Raw genomic sequence first — 8,415 nt, forward strand, 5'->3', positions numbered from 1 at the left:
TTGACCGGGAGGTATTCAGTTTGCTGTTCTTTCGGACGTAATCGTGTTGTTTGTTCTCAATCCAGAGGTGTTAAGCTTTGGCTGATGGCTGCGAGGAAATCTGGGTTACTTTCCTCTACTCTAAAGTTTTTGGATGTAATAGAGTGAAGAGCTTTCGGCTAGATGATCTTGGCTAGATTTGGAGGTAATTAGGAATTTTAATCTCGGTGGAACAGCTCGGAAGATTTGAAGTTGCAATTGGCTAAGGCGAAAATCATTGAATTGTTTTTGACTGGAAGGAATCCAGAGTGCAGTCGGTTCGAATGTAATCGGGTTGTTTGTTCTCAATCCAGGAATATTCAGATTTGCTGGTGGCTGTGAGGAAATCAGGGCTACTTTTTAGACACTAATGTTTTTGGATGTAATAGAGTAAATAACTCTCGGCTAGATGGTATACTTGAATACTTCGAAAGTACTATAGTTCGTGTCGGTTTAAAATGGGAGCGGAAGGGCGGACCAAGGGCGCAAAGTGCAAGAAGATTTATAGGCATAGGAAGGTCCAAATCACAGGATATTCACTATGAGCATAGAGCGTGCTATGGGCAGGAAGAGTACTAATCGCAGTACGCTTTCTATAGCTTAGAACGCCCTAAACGGAGAGAGCTTGGGGAATGGTAAACGAATGATGGGTGCGAAATGGTTTAAGTCGACCAATGCGGCCTAGCTCGATGTCCATTTCACTTGTAAATTGCCCAGAACGGTATCCAGCCACAAAGAGATTTTCTACACTCAAAGATTAAAATTGTTAGATTTTAACGTAGTCCATATGGACCCAGGAGTCTTCTGCTAAGTGAGTCTAGTAGGAATTACTGTTAATTAGATCTTGTGGCCTCTTTCTTTAGAATATACGAATCACAGAGGACCTTTTCGATACAGGTCTAGAAAACATGTTTTATGGGAAACCAATCATTTGCTCTAGAAAACCAAAAGGCGTAAAAGATCTGAAATTTTTCATCTTTTAAAGAATTCCAGTAAATTTTTTTTTTTTTTTGGAGAAAAATTCTATGAAGTTTTTTAGTTAGGAAGAAAGATTGGAAATTCTTCCTCTATAGATTCGAAATTCTTCCTCTCTTACAGAAATCCAGAAGGTCTTCGTCGAAAGCTGCCCAAAAATACTTTTAAGGAAAAATGCAATGAAACTTTTTTGGAAGGAACAGAGGATATTATTCTTTAGAAGACTAAATCTACTACGTTCATACGGACATCTTCCATAGAACAAACACAAAAGCACACAATTTTTCAAAATAAAAAAACTAGAAGGCTAATCTTCCGAAGGCTTTCTGTAAAATAAAATATTATTTTATAATCTTTATCATAAGGTGAGAAAAAGAAATACCAGACGAAAATTGTAACAAATTATTTCCACAAGAAGAGGTCAAGATTCCCTAGATTCGGAACTACAGGCTGATTTTCCCTTCTCAGTAAAAAATAGAATATTAAAAGATTTCCAAACCAAAGGTCTACCGTCCTTTTTATGTAAAATTTCGTAAGGTACAAGAGTACCTAAGACCTAAAATAACACATTTCCAGATGAGAAAAAGATGCCCCAATCCCTTAGGCGGAACTCTCGGAGGGGTTTCAATGTGTTCCTTAATGGACAACTAGAAGGTAATTTTCCATAGAAGATTAACCCTTTTTCTCCTGTAGGAGACTAAAAGGTATTCCTCTCTGTTGAACTCTCAATGAATTGCGTCTTGAGGAAAACGAGTATTCTTCAACAAAACTCGAAGTGAAGTCTTTTTCATTAGAAGACCAAAAGGGAATAGAAGTCCCGGAGAAACCCGGAAATTTCCTTGTCTTAATTTCCCCTGTGTTGTATAGGTGACTACATCTTCTTAAGGCGGTGCTCGCCAACTCCTCACTTCACACGTGCAACATTGTATGGAACACATGTTTCTTCTCACAATTTCCCAATGACGCCTTAACGTCTGGTGCACATGAGCAATACTTTGATTTCGTTTCGGAAGTTTCCGCAACCAGTGGCAACTAGGAAAACCTTGCCGAAGGCGAAACCCAAAAATCAGCGGGATAAGTTAGTTAGGTGTTTTTACGTATTTCTCTGGCAGACAGTCGGTCGCCAAGAAAACGTAGAATTTCCTAAATTTGAGTGTCAAGGTATTTCGTTACGCCGTTTTAAATGTGGCATTCCATTCACACAGCAGGTTATATGACGTGGCGTAGACATAGCGTCACACATGCGCAGTGAACATTTCGATTTGTGCAGGTGTTGCCAAGGGGGTGATTAGCAAAATGCGTCGCTATGTCTAGCTTGAACACATTTACCAGCTGGAACGAACGAAATAGGAAGCGTTAAAAATACGGCAAATTGCCATTAGCACAGGGCGTCAAAATGTCTGGGCTTGGTGGAAAAGAGGAATTCCTAGATACAGAGGCTGGCAGACAGGGTAGGCATTTTATTGGCAAGTGTTTTCTGTTGGAGAAACACCTAAGAGGTGAAGATTTTTATTCCAGTATTTTATTGGATTTTGACATTTAATGTCCCTGATCGGAACGGCATCATGTGGTGCCAAGACTACCCCATAAAAATATATCTTCCTCCATTTCGATAGAGATATGACATAATTTATGATGGCCATCAGATGTTTATGATTGAAATCGCTATGTGTGTGAGTGTTTGATCAGTGGAAACTCTGGGGGTTTCCAATTCAGATTTCAAAATTCGGCCCAAAACTGAAATACGTTGATCATAAAAACCTCAAAAGAGGCTCAATTTTTATTTTTTTTATTTATTTCAATAACAACAGCAACGACAAAATGAAATAAATAATCAAAATCCCTAACGTAGGCTGGCATGTCATGCTGAGCCAGCAGATCACACGCACGCACACACACAAATTCGAGGCTCACTTAGACAGAGGGTGAGACCTTAAGACCGGGTTCAATACAAGCTGAAGATTTGAGAGCCACCACAGACATTACTGTACGGGAGGTTCAACCAAACATACTTTATGGCCCAAAAACGTGCTAGAATCTAACAGACATTGTGACGTCGTTGTCGAAACAACAAAAACAAAAAGCAACAACAATAACAACAACAACAATTTAACCATTTTTCATATTCCAATTTAGATATGAATAGCTGCAGTAATTTCAAATATTTGTTTCTGGTGAGGTGAGCGAATGACCAGCATCCAAATGTGTGTTAGCCGCTTCACAGGTAGTTTCCTCCAGCCGGAGAGACAAACTGGCAACATCATTAACTCTAAGGGGAAACGGCTAACAAGTTAAAATGCCAGCATGAACCGGCCATATATTACACAAAACATGATGGCCAGAGAAGCCATCGCATTCTCGGAATGAAAGAATCAATCAGCCAGGCTAACCAACCAACCGAGCGACCGACCAACCATCCGTTCAAAATGTGAATGCAAACATCCGAGATGTTTTGTAAACAAACGGGCAACTGCAACAGTAGTAGCCAAACTCGGTTAATAAGCTTTGGGCCAATTAGCCAATTAACAGAACTAAGAGAGCTCAACAAGTAATCAGTAAGCCCATATTAGTTTAGAGTATGGAAAGAGGAAGGGAAAAGATATTTAAGGACCCCAATGCTCTTTGGGAAGTGGAGGAGGATTTTTGTAACCCAGTACCTTATGAAAAATTCCAAATCATTGATAATTGCTTTGGCAGGGCATCATTAATGGCGTCCGTGATTAATATTTAATCCATGAATCATCATCATTATTTGCTCGAAAATCTCTAAGTCAGGTTCCCCGAAAACAGCGGCCAACATCAAACCGAGGACTCTCACCTGCATAGAAATATTATTTCATTGACATAAAATTGCAAACTATCAATCAAGCGACGAAAAGTGATTGTCATTCAATTGACAAACCATGATAAGGGTGGGAAAGAGGGAAGATGGCGGTGATGATTGGTAAACCACAAGATTTTTTTTTTTTTTGATTTAGTAGGATTCATTAATACCGAATTGCATAGATCCTTGACATAACAAGCGAAATAGGGTTCAAAGAGCATACTGAAGAGTATAATAGGATAAATAACATGAATTGGGATACTATTTGACTGTGGGCCTTTCAAATCCCGAATTCGGCAATTTAAACCGAATTTGTAGGAAGCCTTAGGAAAAATATTGAAAATATCATTTTTCGCAGAATTCAAGCTAGAAAACCGATATTTAAAATATTGTCAAAATTTTCAATAGATGTAGTTGTAACATTTAAGTTACCCATCGAAGAGAAATCAGAATTTTTAAGTCGATGGCAAGGTTTTTTGTTTAAGGATCCAAACGAAATATAGTCAGGAGATACTTATATACACAATTCTCTGCTTGGGAGACGTAATGGCAACTCGAAATATCAAAACAGTTTAAAAATGTGACACAAAACTTCAAAATACATGAAATCGGTTGGAATACTGATATGGAGGATTTTTCGATTTTATGCAAAACAGCAACAAATTCCCAAGCCACATTTCAAAATTTCAGTTATAATATTCTTCAGTCTTGCTAAAAATAATATGAAAATGGTATGACATTTTTTGTCCAATAGGCGATGGGTGTCTGCACACGAAATTGGGACTAAAATTTCTCAGGCAATGGAGCATCAAATATCAATCTCACAGTTTCGGAGATTAATGAAGAGTAAAGTTAAAAAGCGAATTAAATATTCTAAGACATCATTCGTCTTTAGAAAATATGAATAAAACCAATGAAGAAAGGTCAAAAGTCGGGCGGGACCGACTTTATGATACCCTACACCACTATGCATATTAAGTTGAAATAATAAGTAGTAAACAAGTAAAAAGCAGCTAAGTTTGGCAGGGCTGAACTTATAATACCCTCAACAATTTGGAAGAAACTTGAAAAATCTAAAAAAAATCGTCGAAAAATACGGCTTAATTGGAAACCGATGTATGGAAGCTATACCAAGACGTGGACCTATATAAGTAATTTTCTTCCATATATTGTACTACTAATTCTAAACTTCAAATAAGAAATTTGAAAAAATTCCGATGGATTATGTCGCTAGAATCATCAAAATACCGAAGGAGGTACCGCTACGTGGTGGCTATACTAAAAGGAAGACTTATATAGACAATTTTCTTCCAGGGGGTAAAGTACTCAGAGAGAACTCCTTCTGTGAATTTTCAGGCTATTCCAATAAAAAATGTGGCTAAAATCATGAAAATATCGAGTATAGGGGGTACCGTGGTATGGGGGCTATACGATATTGTGGACCCATATAGACAATTCTCTTCCAGGGTATAACATTCCCATAAGGAACGCCTTTTGTGGATTTTAAGAACTCCCTGTGAGTACCCTCCGATATTCGTTATATCGTGCACCGATATAGCCCATCTTCGAACTTGACCTGCCTTCAGACAAAAGACGCTTGTGTACAAAATTTTAGCTTCCTATCTTAATTCCTTTTAACTCTAGCCTGATTAAAACAGACGGACAGACTGTAGGGCGGAAAGGGTTAAATCGTCTTACAATTCCATGCGGATAAAACTGCATATGAGAGCTACATCCGGATATGAACCGATGTATTTCTATGTTGTATCCAATAGCTGGCGCAAAATATTGTTGTTGTGGACTATATTTTATGGGGGTGGAAGACTTCAATAAAAAATCGAGTGAAAAATTATATATGGGACCTGAACACTTTCTTCCAGGCTGTCTGTACCAAAATCCATTGAATTAGGGCATATACAGGGTGAGATAAAAATGCAACAAGACAAACCCCAAAATTTGCACTTTTTTTGAATTTAATTAAATGAAAGCAAAAAATGTCGGAAATTTTAGAATAAGTTTAGATTTGTTCGAATTGGTCACCTTTGGCACGAATTATGACCTTAAAACGGCCAATGAAACCGTCACACGCTGACCGAATGTATTTTGGTATTTTTTAGTACAAACCTTGCTTTCCAAAATGCTCTAGACACAATAGTCCAACGGATTAATATCCGAAGATTTTGGCGGCCATTGTGCGCTGGAAATGAAGAGAGAAACCTCATTTTGCAACCATTCTTAGGTGACGTGTGCTGAGTGCTATGGTGCTGAGTTCTGTTGGAATGTCCAAAGTTTGCGCCCAAAATGTTTAAGGCTTTAATACACCCTCCAGAATATTTTCACGAAAATATTCGGCATTTATTAATACGAGCGGAACGCGATCATCGGCTGTCATGGCGGCCCACATCATCACCATGGCCGGTGCTTGAGTTCTAGTGGCCAACCGAAGGTGCACATTTTCAGCTGACCTTTTTGGCAAGTAAACACGATCATTTTGTTTATTTACAAACTTCTGGACAACGAATGTTTTCTCATCGGAGAAAACCAAATTCGGCAGTGCACCACTTTCGGCCAAGCGAAGCAACTCTTTAGCTCTTTTGAGTCTATTTTCTTTCGAGTTGCGGTGTGACTTCTTGCACTTTTTGGATTTTCAATGGGTTTACCCCGAGCTCATTTTTCAATATTTGCGGAATGGAATATTGCGATATGTTCAGCTTACTAGCCATTTTTCGGCCACTGCGACGCGGGTTTCGATCAAGTCGCTTCTTTACTTATCGAACCAGTTCTGCTGATGTTGCTGTTTTCTTCCGTCCACTTCCTTGACGTCGGGCTACGCTACCAGTATCACGGAAACGAGCAATGGTACGAGACACAAAAGATTTATTCACATTTAAATGCTGGAGTGCTCTAACGATAGCAACACCAAATATTAAGAAATCAAATTATTACGCTTGAATTCCATCACGATTTACTTTCTTCCTGGGAAATTCTCACCAAAAAGGTTTTGTACGCATGTGAAGAATATAATGAGCTTTGACTAGAATAATTTTAACAGCTGTTGAACGAGTGGCTCAGAAACGACAGCAGTCTGAAGTTAGTTGCAGTGTTTTCATCTCACCCTGTAGTTAAAGAATTATTAAAGATTTATTATCTGTCGAATATTTGACCATTTGAGGGGATATCCATCGAGATCAGTGGTACTTTTTGTTATCTCCATATCCATAGCGAACCCCGTCCAAAGCTGCTCAAGAACTCATTTAGCATTAAGTTTCTCATCTGCATTTTATTGACATCGTAACTCTTTAATAAATTTATTTTTTTTTATTTAATTGCTAACTGATCTTCGACACAGATATGAAGCCAACTAACAGTAGTTTGTTTTTTTGATGGTTGATCCCATTGACTGGATGGTTATTTTTAACCATTGTTTGGAGTCTGTTGGCTGGTTGACCAACCGACCAAACGAAACAAACAAAATATTAATCTAAAAACATGGCTATTTCTCTTATTTATGGCAAACGGTTTTTTATGGCAGGCGCGATTAGCTAAAAAAAAGTTTGTCTCTTTATTTGTCAATAGCAGCGCCATGGCATGCTTCTTTGGGGTCTAAAGCCCAAAAAAAAATTTGCATTTATGGCTCTTCGTATTCCTCTTTCCCTATTCATGTGGAAATTAATGACAATTTAGTAACGTTTTCTGTGACATTTGATTGTTTTATTGACACGCATAAAAGCAGCAAATAATGAAAATGTAAAAAAAGACAATGGAACGGCTGGAAAACAAAAGAAATTTGTCAACTTTATTTAACGGCTTGGAAGAGTTATGGATCGATGGGAACCCATGTTTTATTAGATGGAACGAATTAAGTTTTCTTAATTCTAGATGAATAAAGAGCTGGATATGCAAAATAACTAGTTTCAGGTGAGAGGGTTAGGGATGAGATCGGTTTTGTAGCCCGAGTTACCTACAGCCACCAATAAACAACATTATTATTAAGTTCATTATTTTCAACCACAACCTCATTTATTAATAACATCATTATTATTAACACCATTATTATTAACATCATTATTATTAACATCATTATTATTAATATCATTATTATTAACATCATTATTAGTTACAACATTGTCATAAGCACCAAAGAGCTAACACCAATATTGTTGACATTATTTCGTCAGCAATAATTCTCCACTTCAACATCACAATAACAACACTAGTAATAAAACTATGACGGAAATAACCCAAAAAGAAATGTTTACTTTTACTGTACCCAATACAAATTTTTAGCTTAAGTATTTTTCTTGATAGCTCTAGATTTTATGTTTCTTTGTTCTTTGTTAACTCTAAGAAAAATCAATAATTGTAAAATCACTTAAATATAAGAATTTTTTGAATAAAGCATCAGTTGTATTTGGCATCTAAAACAGAATAATTCTTGTTTTCTGATTTTTCGGCGGTACGGAAGTTAACTCCCGCAAAGATTTGCGTTGATGCCACCAAAGGTCCTTAAAGGTGTTTTTGGTCCTTAAATCTGGAATCTACGTGCAGACCAAACGGCTGAGGCTAAAATCTTGAGATTTTTCACGACGGCCAAACTT

This window comes from Musca domestica, unplaced genomic scaffold (assembly GCF_030504385.1).
Source record: "Musca domestica strain aabys unplaced genomic scaffold, Musca_domestica.polishedcontigs.V.1.1 32, whole genome shotgun sequence".
Classification (NCBI taxonomy): Eukaryota; Metazoa; Arthropoda; class Insecta; order Diptera; family Muscidae; genus Musca; species Musca domestica.